The sequence below is a fragment of the Lepus europaeus genome, chromosome 8, assembly GCF_033115175.1.
Source record: "Lepus europaeus isolate LE1 chromosome 8, mLepTim1.pri, whole genome shotgun sequence".
In the NCBI taxonomy this organism is placed as follows: Eukaryota; Metazoa; Chordata; class Mammalia; order Lagomorpha; family Leporidae; genus Lepus; species Lepus europaeus.
Window position 1 is genome coordinate 128,778,488 of NC_084834.1, and position 16,406 is coordinate 128,794,893.

The window sequence follows — 16,406 nt, forward strand, 5'->3', positions numbered from 1 at the left end:
AGCAGAGAGGAGACCGCGGACAGGACTCCAAGGCAGCGCCAACTGCATGCATGCACATCTTGCTACCCTGAAACGTGTCTCCCGCACGGGAACAACCAGGACAGTGCGTGCGTGATTTCCTGTGTGTGCGGAGCTGGCCCAGCCCAGATCCGAGTGGCCAGTTGGTCCTTACTCTCTAATGTCACAGCCAGAGGTGCACAGTGCGAGATGTTGGATAATGCAGCCTGCACTTTCACAGTATACGCGGGAACATTTTACCTGGGAAGGATCTTCGAGCTTTTACTTCCTAATCTGTGTGCAAAACAAAGTCCTTGTTTTGAAAGTCTTTATGTAAACCCTTTGCGACAAACGCTACTGGAGTGTAACCTTATTTCACAAAATGCCTTCCTCCCTCCAATCAATCAGGATAAAAAATATGAAGGGAAAATTCTTGCTCTGAAGCTGTCTGCCCCGATACTGCTCTGTCGTGAGCTGCGGCACGCGGGGCCAACAGCTTCTGTAGCGGTTCTGAGGATTTATACCGAGAAGTAGAAATGAAGGTTCCTCGGTGCTCCGGGCGTCTGTGGTCACTGAGACGCCGTTGGAGGCATCGCCTTTGCTCCCCTCCCCCTTGCTTCCCCGGTAGGAACCTGTTTTGCCAATTTGCCCTTTGGGGACATCGCTGCTGGTTCCTGGGGAGAATGATATCCTAAAGTTCGAATCTTCAGAACTGAAGGCTTCACTTCATAAAGAGATTTCCTAAGGAACTTCACGCAGATGAACCACACAGCTGACAGATCATTTTATCACCATGGAGAAATTCAAAGATGAACTTAAATTTCGTCGGGCAAAGCTGCTCTTTCATGATGTTTCAGTCTCACCGGCGTCAGTAGCTAAGGATGATCCGTTCTGTTGTTTAGAGGAATGTTTGCATCTTTCTCAAGTTGTCAACCTGGCTAAATGCATCTCAATAGTGAACTATGCTACTAAGTATCACATTTTTGTCAAATGAATTCTGTGCAATCTATGTGAACATAGTAACCTCGCTATATTAAAATAAAGTCAGATTCTTCAGAGAGAGAGAGAGAGAGGGAGAGATTTGTGAGAAATCTGGGTATTGACCTGATATCATCTGTTTCCTGATGTTGAAACTAAGAGTTGGATATATTATACATTTTCAAAATTCACTTTCAGCAAAGGATTAAATCTGCTTCTTCAAAGATAGACAAGAGGCGTTGGCAGCTGGGAGAGGGGAAAGGGGTTCACAGGCACTGGTGTCAGCTCCCTGGGGCACAGGGATTCCTGAAGCATCCCCACGGCGCATTGCCCTTAGGGCTCCGTGGAGAGCACTGTCTACTGTGCAATCAGAAAGAGGCTGGGAGCCGGGCGCGTCGACACCTGCAGGAAAACCCGAGTGTGTGAGCACGCTGCGCGTCAAGGCCGCCCACTGTCCTGAGCTCAGAGCTGTTCCTGACAGTCGGACGTGCAGGACCAGGGTCCCCTTTGCACCAAAGCAGACTCGGGCACTGAAGCGGCAGTCTCTCGGAGGAGTGCTTCTCTGCATTTTTCCCATATAATGCATCTGATTGACAAAACCACACAATCAAGACCTCCTGTTAAAATTACAATTAAAACTAAAGTTATAGCAGTGAGCCCACGAGTGATAAGGTTCATCCAGCCTCGTCTCCCAGGATGAGTAAAACAGTCGCAGAAGACACGCGGCCCTAATGAAATCCTTGCACAATGCCAGAGGCACAAAGCTTGCAGCATTCTGACAAAAAGCAATGACTTCCTTTACTTTGCTCAAGGCTACATTCCTCACTAAAATAAGTAAGTAACTAAATTTAAAAGCAAAAATTGCAGAAAGCATGTTGCATTACAGGTGCCACGGGATGGCGTGAACTCCAGCCACACACTCCGCTGAGATCAGCCACTCAGATACGTGCTGAAATGCAGCGTGAAGGGAAGCGCTTGCTTGCAGAGTATATTGCTGATGTGAATTACAGCAAACACGTCCAAACATACGGTGTTTAAAGAATTACGCGTACTTCAGTTTGACGCCCCATGATTAAAGATCTGAATAAATAAAATAGCGCAAGAAGCTCTGTTTACTGATACACAGATTTTTATTGTAGCAAATGCATTTGTCTGACATAACACTGAAGGCTGTGTGTGCCGTCTAGAGCAGGAGATTTGGGGGAAAATTCCAAGTTTTAATTGTAAAATGTGGGCTGTTGGGGGATCTGACACAGGGTGTGAATTGATTGTAGTGGCCCTTGTGCAGGGTCCACACCCACAACAGAGCTGGGGAGGCACAGAACGGTGTTTCCCTCTGCTCATAAACAGACACGGACGTCACAGACCCGCTGTGCACCTGTGAAGCACTGACGTGACCAGCCCCGGGCGCCCAGGGCCTTGCCCTGGAACAAAGGCCGCACTCAGCAGAGAGCTCCGGGGACCGAGTGGCGATGGAGAGAGGGATTCCGAGGGATGGCTCTTCGGACATGCACCTCCTCCACAGTCAGAAAAGCTGATGCACCCCTGGGAGCCTGGCCAGAAGGGACAGCCAGGGAGGGAGGGGCACAGGCAACCAGAAAGCTTGGAATGAGTCTGAGAAAGGGAGAGGAAGGTCACAGCAGCTGCTGACCTGAGGCTCAGACCAGCAGCACCACGGGCTGTGTCTGCTGGGCATGAGCCTGAGGTTGGAAAGGCTGTGGGGAAAAACAGACACTGCGAGGGTATCTGGAGATGATCAGAGGAAGGTGTCCATTTGTGAACGGGACAGGATACAACAGAGGGAGAGCTACAGAGGTGAGAAAGCCGAGGCATCTCAGGAGCAATCTGGGGCATAAAACTGCAAAAACTCCACTGGCAGAAACCCCTGGGCGGGGAGTAGGCACAGCCCAATGGGAGGGGATGGGAGGTAACACCGGTGATGGGAGGGGATGGGAGGTAACACTGGTGATGGGAGGGGATGGGAGGTAACATTGGTGATGGGAGGGGATGGGAGGTAACACTGGTGATGGGAGGGGATGGGAGGTAAAGCCAGTGGTGGGAGGGGATGGGAGGTAACACTGGTGATGGGAGGGGATGGGAGGTAACACTGGTGATGGGAGGGGATGGGAGGTAACGCCAGTGGTGGGAGGGGATGGAAGATAACACTGGTGATGGGAGGGGATGGGAGGTAACACTGGTGATGGGAGGGGACGGGAGGTAACACTGGTGATGGGAGGGGATGGGAGGTAACACCGGTGATGGGAGGGGATGGGAGGTAACACTGGTGATGGGAGGGGATGGGAGGTAACACTGGTGATGGGAGGGGATGGGAGGTAACGCCAGTGGTGGGAGGGGATGGGAGGTAACGCCAGTGGTGGGAGGGGATGGGAGGTAACACTGGTGATGGGAGGGGATGGGAGGTAACACCGGTGATGGGAGGGGAGGGGAGGTCACACTGGTGATGGGAGGGGATGGGAGGTAACGCCAGTGGTGGGAGGGGATGGGAGGTAACGCCAGTGGTGGGAGGGGATGGAAGATAACACTGGTGATGGGAGGGGATGGGAGGTAACACTGGTGATGGGAGGGGATGGGAGGTAACACTGGTGATGGGAGGGGATGGGAGGTAACACTGGTGATGGGAGGGGATGGGAGGTAACGCCAGTGGTGGGAGGGGATGGGAGGTAACGCCAGTGGTGGGAGGGGATGGAAGATAACACTGGTGATGGGAGGGGATGGGAGGTAACACTGGTGATGGGAGGGGATGGGAGGTAACACCGGTGATGGGAGGGGAGGGGAGGTCACACTGGTGATGGGAGGGGGGAGGGGATGGGAGGTAAGATTGGTGATGGGAGGGGATGGGAGGTAACACTGGAGATGGGAGGGGATGGGAGGTAACACTGGTGATGGGAGGGGTTGGGAGGTAACCCTGGTGATGGGAGGGGATGGGAGGTAACGCCAGTGGTGGGAGGGCATGGAAGATAACACTGGTGATGGGAGGGGATGGGAGGTAACACTGGTGATGGGAGGGGATGGAAGGTAACACTGGTGATGGGAGGGGATGGGAGGTAACACTGGTGATGGGAGGGGATGGGAGGTAACACTGGTGATGGGAGGGGATGGGAGGTAACACTGGTGATGGGAGGGGATGGGAGGTAACACTGGTGATGGGAGGGGATGGGAGGTAACGCCAGTGGTGGGAGGGGATGGGAGGTAACACCGGTGATGGGAGGGGAGGGGAGGTCACACTGGTGATGGGAGGGGGGAGGGGATGGGAGGTAAGATTGGTGATGGGAGGGGATGGGAGGTAACACTGGAGATGGGAGGGGATGGGAGGTAACACTGGTGATGGGAGGGGTTGGGAGGTAACCCTGGTGATGGGAGGGGATGGGAGGTAACGCCAGTGGTGGGAGGGCATGGAAGATAACACTGGTGATGGGAGGGGATGGGAGGTAACACTGGTGATGGGAGGGGATGGAAGGTAACACTGGTGATGGGAGGGGATGGGAGGTAACACTGGTGATGGGAGGGGATGGGAGGTAACACTGGTGATGGGAGGGGATGGGAGGTAACACTGGTGATGGGAGGGGATGGGAGGTAACACTGGTGATGGGAGGGGATGGGAGGTAACGCCAGTGGTGGGAGGGGATGGGAGGTAACACTGGTGATGGGAGGGGATGGGAGGTCACACTGGTGATGGGAGGGGGGAGGGGATGGGAGGTAACACTGGAGATGGGAGGGGAGGGGAGGTAACACTGGTGATGGGAGGGGATGGGAGGTAACACTGGTGAACTGGGAGATGCAACCCTGAGGATCTTTAAGAAACCGCTCTTGTCTGGGGAAGCGCAGAAGCAGAGAGGCTGAGAATGAAAAGAAAGAAAGGGAGTGACAACATCCTCATTAGAAAACCGTGTGAATTGAAGCAAGACGAGGGGGGAATTGGCCCAGGAGTGAGATTGCCAGGAATGTTAGGCACCACACAGTGGTGCGTGGTTTTCATATACACTCACGTATGTACTCAATACACTCAGCAAAGACACTCAATACACTCAGTGTAGACACTCAATACAGTCAGTGTAGACACTCAGTACAGTCAGTGTAGACACTCAATACAGTCAGTGTAGACAGTACACTCAGTGCGATCACACAATACACTCTGTAGACACTCAGTACAGTCAGTGTAGACACTCAATGCACTCAGCATGGTCACCCCATACACTCAGTGTAGACAATACACTCAGTACTGTAGACACTCAGCACTCAGCACAGAAGGCACACTCAGCATAGACACTCAATTCAGTCAACACAGACACTTAATAAACTGGGTGTAGACACTCAATGCACTCAGCCTAGAGGCTCAGCTCAGCATACACAGTACGCTCAGCGTGGCCACTGAATAAACTGGGTGTAGACACTCAGTGCACTCAGCCTAGCCACTCAGTAAGCTCACCATAAACATTCAATATACTCCCTGTAGATGCTCAGTACTGTCAGAATAGGCGCTCAATAAACCATGAGAGATATCCAATACACTCAGCACCGACACTCAGTACTCACAGGAAAGACGCTCAGTACCCTCAGAACAGGCACTTAACATAGATAATACTCTAGCATACTCAACACACACAGAAGAGACTAATACTCAGCCTACACTCAGCGCTGACACTGCACAGGTATCAATACACTCAACACAGACAGTACACTCAGCACAAGGAGTACACTAAGAGCAGACACCCAATACACTCAGAGTAGACACTCAATACACTATGCATACACAATACACCCAACTCAGGCCTTAGTTGTGAAGCTACGAGTTAAGCTGCTGTTTGCGATGCCCGCATTGCACATCAGAGTGCCAGTTCAAGCCCTGGATGCTTTGTTTCCAGGGCACCTTTCTACTGACGTGCCTGGGAAGGCAGCAAAAGATGGCGCAGGGACTTGGGCCCCTGCTACCCATGTGGGAGACCAAGATGGTGTTCCTGACTCCTGGATTTGGTCTGGCCCAGATCTGGTTATTGTTATTGTAGCTGTTTGGGGTGTGAACCAGTGAATGTGAGATCTTTCTGTCTCCCCCTCTATCTGTAACCCTGTTTTAAGATAAATAAATAAATAAGCCAATATCTGAAAAATACAACCAGATAATGCACTCAATAGAGACACTGAATACACTCGGTGTGCATACATGCTCTGAACATCTTGGATTCTTCCTCCAGTCAACTTGGGCTCCTGCTCGGATGCAGCAGCAGAACTGATAGAGAACCAGATTAGGCTGGGTCTCCTTGAAAGCAAATGCGAAGACATGTGCATTCCCGTGCACATGCTGGTCATTACTTTCTGTAAGGTAGCTCACTCTAGATACCTCACTGGTAGCCTGGTCTGCAGCAGTGTGGTAATGAAACCTGACCCGGTTTCTATAGGATGTGAAGAAAGAGCTACAGGTTCATTTTATATATTGGCGTCCTCTCTCACAACGCTTCTGTAGCTCACTTCTTATTTTGGGGACTTACATATTCCTAACTTTCCCCATGATTGAAATGATAAACTTCACATGAACAATTTGCTGCACATTCCAGGATTTTTTTTCTCAAAATGTTTTTCAAGTGTGGCAATTACTAGGTCAAAGTATTTGGGTAATTTTCTTTTGAAATGAGAATCTTCAGGGAAGGTGGCAGTGTGCACTTTTCTATTTCTCCCACAAAGCCAAGCCCCTGAGCTAGATATGAAACAAAGTGAGAAAGCCCTGTAAGGGGCAGCGATGAAGCCAGCCCAGCTGAGAACCTGAGGGCCAGGAGCTCTCGGCCCCAAGACTTGGGGCTGAATCAGCCAGCAGCCAAGGATGCTGGTGAGCACAGCCATCAGGAGGTGCCCAAGGATACTGGTGAGTACAGCCATCAGGAGGTCCCCAAGGATACTGTTGAGTACAGCCACCAGGAGATCCCCAAGCACACTAGTCACAGCCATCAGGAGGTCCCCAAGGATGCTGGTGAGTACAGCCATCAGGAGGACCCCAAGGATACTGGTGAGTACAGCCATCAGGAGGTCCCAGGAAATGGCTCCCAGCCATTGGGAGTGAAAAGGCTGACTTCTGAGTACAGAACATTTTACACCCACCATGGCTCTGCTGCAGCCAACACTACAGAGAAAAGCTGTCCCCACACTGCCCATGCCTGCCAGGGCCAGGAGAGAATCCCGGTTCCCACTCCGTGAGTTTCACCGTAAAGACTGCATCAGTTCTCGCTGCTACAACAAAGCATCCAAGGCAAGCTCTTTACAAAGAAAGGAGCTCGACTTTGCCTCGGGACTCTGGGAGCTCCCAGTCCAAGATCCCGCAGTCCCCACTGGTTTGGCCTCTGCCAGTGATGTCCTGGCTGGCAGAGGCTTCAAGTGGCCCACGCTGTCACATGGCAAGAGCCAGGAAGCACACGTGGCTGTGACTGGGTCTCTGTGGTTTGCCTCTTCTTCCTTATGAAACCACTGATTCAGACCTGGAGGTCCCATCCTGACGACCTACAGGATCACTCTCCAGGAGTCTACCACGTTGAGTTCCAATCTCTTAACACCACTAGCCTAAGACATGGGGGCTGACACTTGGGCATGACTTCGAAGAGACAAATCACATTGTAGCTGGGGCAAGTGTCAACACCCCCACCTGCGTGGGAACAGAACACTGGCGGGTGTTGGAAGTGTCATTCCCACGCCCACCTCACAGAGCTGCTGGGGAGCACCTGGGGCACCTGGACACCCAGTGCATGGCAGGACCAGGGGGCTCCCCCTTTCCACATGAGAGGGTTCCCCAGCAGCCCTCCTGGGACTCAGAATTCTCCACACCGCCCGCAGTCATGAGGCAGCCCCTGGAGTGACAGTGGACACCAGGGGGCCAGCCACAAGCTCAGCCCTGCTCTGCAGTCACGACGCACATGCTTGCTGAGGTCAGTGAGGGCTGGGCGGGGACTCCGGCTGTCCACCTCCCCCGGGCAGGAAGAACACACGTCTGGATTCCCCTGACAGAATCATGTCAGCGGAGTCAGAGGAGCCGCAGCCTCAGGAGGATCCAGGCCCTAGTATATAATATGAAAATGCCCAAGATTTGGTTAAAAATTATGCAAAAACCCAGGAAAATCTCAAATTACATTAAAATATGATGAATAGATGACAACACCAAGTGGGAGAGAATTATCTGACAAAGAATTAGAAGACATAAAATGCCCCTCAATCACTACGACAGCACACTCCAGTGAAAAACAGAAAACTTCATCAAGGAAGCAGGAAGTCTGAGCCTAAAAGATGTACAATCTCAGTGTTATCCTTCTCCATCTTCCTTTGTCCAAGTGGGCATGATGTCACCTCCATCTGTAGATGCAGTGATGTCACCTCCACCTGTAGACACCATGATGTCACCTCCATTGTAGACACCATGATGTCACCTCCACCTGTAGACACCATGATGTCACCTCCAGCTGTAGATGCAGTCATGTCACCTCCAGCTGTAGACACCATGATGTCACCTGTACCTGTAGGTGACACTATTTTGTCACCTCCATGTGAGATACTGTGATGTCACCTCCAGCTGTAGACACCATGATGTCACCTCCATTGTAGACACCATGATGTCACCTCCACCTGTAGACACCATGATGTCATCTCCATCTGTAAACACCATGATGTCACCTCCAGCTGTAGACACCATGATGTCACCTCCATTGTAGATCAGTGATGTCACCTCCATTGTAGATCAGTGATGTCACCTCCATGTGAGATACTGTGATGTCACCTCCATGTGAGATACCATGATGTCACCTCCATCTGTAGATACCATGATGTCACCTCCATGTGAGATACCGTGATGTCACCTCCATCTGTAGATCAGTGATGTCACCTCTATTGTAGATACCATGATGTCACCTCCAGCTGTAGACACCATGATGTCACCTCCATTGTAGACACCATGATGTCACCTCCATGTGAGATACCATGATGTCACCTCCATCTGTAGATCAGTGATGTCACCTCCATTGTAGATACCATGATGTCACCTCCATGTGAGATACCGTGATGTCACCTCCATTGTAGATACTGTGATGTCACCTCCATTGTAGACACCATGATGTCACCTCCACCTGTAGACACCATGATGTCACCTCCATGTGTAGACACCATGATGTCACCTCCATTGTAGACACCATGATGTCACCTCCACCTGTAGACACCATGATGTCACCTCCATGTGTAGACACCATGATGTCACCTCCATCTGCAGATCAGTGATGTCACCTCCAGCTGTAGATCAGTGATGTCACCTCCATTGTAGATACAGTGATGTCACCTCCAGCTGTAGACAGAACTCAAGAGTGAATGTGATGCTCAGAGAAACATAGCAGCCAGGCTCCTGACAAATACGCAAATTGTCAAAAGGCAAGCTTCAAACCATGTCAACATTTCCACACAGATGCATAAGGCCACAGCACACTAGGGAGGACCCCCCACCCCAAAGGTGGGACGCTGGGCAGGTTGGGAAGCGTGGGAGAGCATGTGATGTGACAGGGAGATGACTCACACATATGCCACCACCCTTGACTGCTGCCTACAGTGGCGTACACCAAAAACAGTTCTTAAAATAACACAACCACGTGATCAAAGGAATCATGGACTTCCTGTGTGTTAGCACCTCGTTCTAAAGAGAGCCCTGGGTGCATTTTCCAGTGGATGATCACGTAGCCCAAATGCTAATTTAACTTCCTGTACCAGTGTGTTTCTAGTCCAAGTTTCATTTGTTCCATTCACGTGGCATTTTATAGAGTAAGCACTCAATAGATCCAGAGATTTCTCCCTGTTCTTGGTAGTTTCAGGTTTACCTCCAGGCCCCCTGAGGTGCCCACCCCTTCCATGCCAGATGCAAGGCTGATGTCTCCCTGCCTCACCCCATGGCATGGGCCCTCCTCAGCCTGGCTCTGATCCTCATGCTCAAACCTGGCATCTAGTGGACGTCGCATGTCCCCTCTGCTCTCTGTCCTCGGGAACAGGCAGGCTCGTCTTGTTTTCTGCTTGTTCTAAACGCCAGGCTTTGCAGCTCTCCAGTCACCTCCCACGTCCCTCACTGACGCATACAATTTCACATGTCCCTGCATATAAATCTAGAACCTCAGGAGGCTGGAGCAAAGCCTAACCTGTATGGATGCTGAGTGCATGCGGGAAGACTTCTGTCTGCAAACCGTGTGCTGTCCCAGGCTTCTTATTTGGCAGCCCTAGAGATGGGACAGAGTTGTCTACTCAGTGGTGTGGACAATTTTCTACATTTAAGCAGACTAAAATAATTCTGAGTTCCATAGCGAGGAGATGTGTCTAGAGACAGTGGGCTGGGAAATAGAATCCACGTTTATGTAAATTATAAAATGCTTTATATAATTATAAAATACTTTAGCACACACATATTCAATGCAGAGTGCACCAGGACCACACAGTGAAGACGGCCTTCCACGTCCACCTTCACATCTGCTTTCAGCATTCTAAATGACCCTTGTTTGGTTCCTAGAAGGTTTTCTCGATTATTTTTAAAGCAGAACATACTACAACGACAAGGCACATTTATGAGTGCTGATCTGTAAGAGCTGCTTCCAATAAAATGAAACGTGGAAAAGATCCATCGTGACTCAAAGCCACTAATAATTGGTGACTTTCTCGTGAAGGTCAAAGTTAAGACAGAGAGAACAAGAGAGACACTCCATCTGCTGGTTCACTCTCCAGATAGCAGCAGCGGCCAGGCAATGCCAAGCTGAAGCCAAGAGCCGGGAGCTTCAACCTGGTCTCCCTTGTAGGTAGCAAGGGCCCAAATACTTGGGCCCTCCTCGGCTGCTTTCCCCAGTACGTTAGCAGGGAGCTGGAACCTAAGCAGAGCAGCCAGGACACAAACCAGCGTCCATGTGTCACAGGCAGCGGCTGTACCTCCAAAGCCACAGTGCCGGGCCCATCATTACCTTGTCTTCTCCTGCATTGTCCCGCGTGCTCTGTTGATTAGCTTGTTTAACCTTCAACACGGTGTCACCCACTTTGCTACAGCCGTCTCCATTTTCAAATGTAGGGGTGGAGGTGGAGGAGTGGCTGCATGCTGCCCAGGGTCACGTCATCAGTGAGCACTGGGCTTCCAGTTCAAGGCACGTTCTGGAACCCATGGCCCTACAGTGCCCCAATGCTACAGGTGCTTCCTCTTTCCACACGCGGACTCTGCCCGAGGCCGGTGCTCCACACACACCATGCACACGGCATTCACATATGGTCACGCACACAGCACTTGTGCACAAATCTAATGTAGAAAAATTCTGAAATAAAGGTTTGGGAATAAGTGTCAACAGAGTCAATATCTTTGCTGAAGTTGAACTTCTAAAAAAACACCAAGGGAGCCGGCGTTGCCGCGTAATAGCAGGAAAAGCCGCCGCTTGCTAAGCCAGTGTCCACTCTGGGCTCCGGTGCGAGTCCCGGCTGCTCCACTTCTGATCCTGCTCCCTGCTAATGGCCTGGGAAAGCAGCGGAAGGTGTCCAGGTGCCTACGACCCTGCACCCACGTGGGAGACCCAGATGAAGCTCCTGGCTCCTGGCTTCAGCCTGGCTCAGCCCTGGCCGTGTGGCCAACCAGGAAGTGAACCAGGAGCTGGAAGATCTCTCTCTCTCTCTCTCTCTCTCTCTCTCTCTCTCTCTGTAACTCTGCCTTTCACATAAATAAATAAATATAAAAATAAATCTAAAAAAAAACACAAGGACAAATGTAGTTAAACGTAATAAACAAAGAAAAAGAAAGATAAAAATGGATCAATGAGTTCAGCGCTTTGCAAATGTATCTTCAATTCATGTGTTTCTAAGGAATTTTTTTCTATAAATTAAATCAATTTGCAGAAGTCAAAAAGAATCTTGTTACTTACTTAGTTATTGGTTAAAACAATGATATTAGATTTTATATGTTTTCAGTTAAAGTAGATTAATTCATTTAACTATATATATTTAAGGGGTTTTGCACTTCATTTTTGTTTGAAAAATGTGTTCATGATAGAATGATATTGAAAGAGTTGATAAAAATCCATTTTGACTCATGGAGTTTAAGACTATCATATATTTGTGTGCGATGAAAATATTGGCACCCAAAATAACTTGTCTTAGAGAAAAATGGCTGTTGCCCACAAAATCAATCTCTGGCACAATCAATTTTTTTTTTACTATTATGATTTATTGAAGGCTATGGTGTCCCAACTTCAGGATTCAGAACTAAACATAGATTCTTGGGGACTCTGACAAACACAAAGTTCCACTAAGTTTAAAGAAAAAAGCCCTATTTTATTTGTTCATCAATAAACTTTTGCTAATGATGTAACACACTGGAATCATCTAATGTAACTGAGTCTGGAGTTGTCTAATTCACTACTTGTGTGTGTGCGTGTGTGTACATTGTATTGGTAGTGCAGTGTGTGGACACACTATGTGTGTATGTTTGTATATCTGTGTGTCTTACATAGTATATTGTCTTACAATGTGCATATACTATGTGTGTGTGTGTGTGTGTCTGTGTAGATAGTATATTGGTAGACAGACAACTGGGATAAGTGTTATTTCAATACTAAATCTTAAAGAACACCTAGGCTTGTGGTGGTGGATGGCTAAGGAAGGTGATTTCTGGAGCACTCCTACGTTCCAGATTGACCTGGTTTCGCTAATGGGCTTGGCTGTCCACGCAGGGTTTCACTGTGGTGTTCCTCTCCGGATCTGAGCAGTGTCAGCTGTGTGTGTCCAGTCTGAGGCCGAGCTTCCCAGGTGAGGAGCTAATTTTCCTTCTCCCTCCATCACCTGAATGGGAGAGGCTCAGTGACCTGCTGACCAAGACCTGCAACAGCAGGGCCCCAGAACGCCTGGACTTTGCTGTCGGTAAAGGATACATTGTGGCTGTTTTTCATCAACAACCCAGCAATCACATCTTCTAAGTATGACTCCATCTTGACATTTCAGAATTTTTTTTAAAGAAGTCAGGATAAATGTTGCAATTCTTCTAAAGAAAGGAGAGCGCCATACACTGTGGTTTAAATTACAGCAGGTGGAGTGCTTCTCCGATGTCTCCGGTGGGCGATGCAAGGGGCGGAGCCTCACTCCTGCATTCCAGAGCTAAACAGAGGGGTGGGCGACCTACAGCCTGCCGCGTTAGCAAACACGGCAAATCCTGAGGACTCTGTGATACTCAAATGATGCAAGAGGAGCCCGGGGGCTTCCTGCACAGAACTGGCAGGGGTGGCGTCTGGTCCTGCTCTGTCCTCAGTCTCACAGCTGTCTGTGCAGTAGGAAACCTGCATGGGAGAGAAGGGGCACAGACAGAACACTGGACCAGAGCGAGGAACCCCAGGGAGATGCAGTGACGGCCCCTCCACCTGGCTCAGCTTTTCCCACTTTCTTGGGAAGACCTGAGAAACAGCTCCTAGATTCTCTGGCAGGGGAAGGAAGAGAAATCCTTGGAAAGAGAGCTCAGAGCCTTCTCCTTGGCAAAAGCACCGGCCCACTGCCCCCGGGGGGAGGCGCTGTCCCAGGGCATGTGGGCTTGGGGCCCAGGTCGGTGGCCCTGCTGTCGCTCACAGGTCAGGAGAGAGGGGCTGAGGCCACACAGGGAGAGTGACTGAGGATGCCACTGCCCAGCACAGATCACGGGGACTCTGAGGCCTCGTGGGATGTGGCAGTGTGAGCCCTCCTCTCCAGCTCACACACACACTGGCTCCCATGCGACCAGAACATGTCCCACCTGGCACACAGCCCTCATCGCTGCTCTGCTTCGCGATCACTCTCCTGTCTTCTACAGCACCCCGTCACCCGTGTCTGGGTTCCCAATATTCTGGGGGTGAGGGCGGGCCTGGGTAGCCAATTGAAAAGTACCCTCTTCTTAGGACGCTAGGAAGTCCTAGCACACCAGAGCACGTGGTTCACTCCTCGCTGGACCCTGGTATGAGAAGGCTGGGGGGCACCAGTTGGCACAGAGCTGCAGCTTGGTCCCCACAGCAGAGCACGATGCATATCACATACGACAGCCGCCCGTGGCTAAGCCAGGTGCCCGGTACCTGCACTGCTCCGACATCCAGGAATTCTTGCATTTTGGACCAAGCACGTCCAGATGTGACGTGCACAAGATCAAAGCACGGCCCTGAGCCAGGTGGAGAATGTTCGAGGCAGTGGCTCACTTCGTCAGTGACAGGTGCTTAGCTGTGCGTCTCCAGAAACAGTATCATTGAAGCCAAAATTCAAGAATTGTTTTTAAAATATCCACTGTATTGCGTTCTCTCTCTTTTTGAAGATTTATTTATTTGAAAGGCAGAGCTGGAGAGAGAGAAGGAGAGATGGAGAGAGATCCTCCATGTGCTGGTTCACTCCCCCAGGGGCCGCGATGGCCACAACTGGGCCAGGCTGAAGCCAGCAGCTAGGAGCCTGCTCCAGGCCTCCCACACGTGTGCAGGGGCCCAAGCACTCGGAACATCTTCCATCTTCCATTGCTCTCCCAGGCACATTAGCAGGGAGCTGGATGAGAAGTGGAGCAGCCAGGACCTGAACTGGCGTCCATATGGGATACTAGCGCCACAAGTGGAGGCTTAACCTACTACACCACAGCGCCAGTCCCATTATTGTGTTCTTCTAAATTAAAAATCAACTACATACAGCTTACTATATAAATGCATTATGAAGTGCGTGTAGTATGCAACATGTGCGGATGTCTGAGCATGTGTTTCCTGAGTGCACGTGTGTGAAGTGTGAGTGCACACACACACGCCCACATGTACACACATACCTGTGGCTGTGAGTGCGTTAAGAGTACTGGGGACTCTCGTAGGCTAAAACACAGCAGAGCGAGAGAACAGACTCCTACACGGACAGATGCTGGTTTGCACCTGCTACAGCCAGGGACGCCCTGAGGCTGCGTTAATGAAGAACTTGGTGCATGGACACAAGGGGCACCAGCACAGCGAGAGGCAGGGTGAGGTCTGTGACGAGGACCCCGAGACTTCTGCAGGAATGTGTGAAAGCGAGGTGTGGGGAGCCTGGGGAGGACAAGGCAAGCTGGGGACTGGCCCTGAGTGCCCGGCAGGGGACCACTGTGTGGACAAGGCGTAGAGACAGGACTGAGGGAAACAGAGCAGGCAGAGCCAACAGCAAGTCCACCTGGAGCAAGTCTGGGCCTGGGTGGGCGGTGAGAAGGTGAGGAGAACCCGAAGGAAGACAGACCTGGCGAGGGTGACAGTGGGGGGGGGCTGAGTCTCCAAGGGTGACAATGGGGGGCCTAAGTCTCCAAGGGTGACAGTGGGGGGCTGAGACCCAGCCAGGGTGGCAGTGGGGGAGGGGCTGAGACCCAGCCAGGGTGGCAGTGGGGGAGGGGCTGAGACCCAGCCAGGGTGGCAGTGGGGGAGGGGCTGAGACCCAGCCAGGGTGGCAGTGGGGGAGGGGCTGAGACCCAGCCAGGGTGGCAGTGGGGGAGGGGTTGAGACCCAGCCAGGGTGGCAGTGGGGGAGGGGCTGAGACTCAGCCAGGGTGGCGGGGGGGGGGGGCTGAGTCTCCAAGGGTGACAGTGGGGGGCTGGGACCCAGCAAGGGTGACAGTGGGGGTGCTGAGTCTCCTAGTGTGACAGTGGGGGAGGACTGAGTCTCCAAGGGTGACAGTGGGGGAAGACTGAGTCTCCAAGGGTGACAGTGGGGATGGACTGAGTCTCCAAGGGTGACAGTGGCAGGGAGGACTGAGTCTCCAAGGGTGACAGTGGGGGGGCTGAGTCTCCTAGTGTGACAGTGGGGGAGGACTGAGTCTCCAAGGGTGACAGTGGAGGGGACTAAGACTGAGCAAGGGTGACAGTAGGATGTGCCCAGCAAAGCTCTCATTTGTGAATGAAGGTGAAATAAAGATTTCCCATAACAAACAGAAATTGAAAGAATATGTCACCACCATCCAGCCTTACACAAGATGCTTAAGGATGAGCTACACACAGAAACACAGAAACACGGTCATCACTATGGAAGAAGGTGAAGGCAGCAAATCCCCCCGTAAAAGTACAAAGGAAATCCAAAGAAAACAATAGGAATGTTTATGGAAAATGGCAGGGCCGAGTCATTAGTTATCAATAGTCACCTTGAATGTAAGTGGCCTTAACTCTCCAGTTAAAAGACAAAGACTGCTGAATGGATTAAAAAACAAAACCTATCTTTTTCACTGCCTACAAGAAACACATCTCACCAACAAAAGTACACAAACACTGAAAGTAAAAGGATGGAAAAAGATATTCAGTGCTACAGACACCAACAAAAAGTTGGTATAGCCATCCTACTATCAGACTAAACAGACTAACACAAAATCTGTTAAAAGAGACAAAGGAGGGCACTTTGTAATGAATAAGGGATCAATTAAAGAGGAAGATGTAACTGTTATAAACATATTTGAAC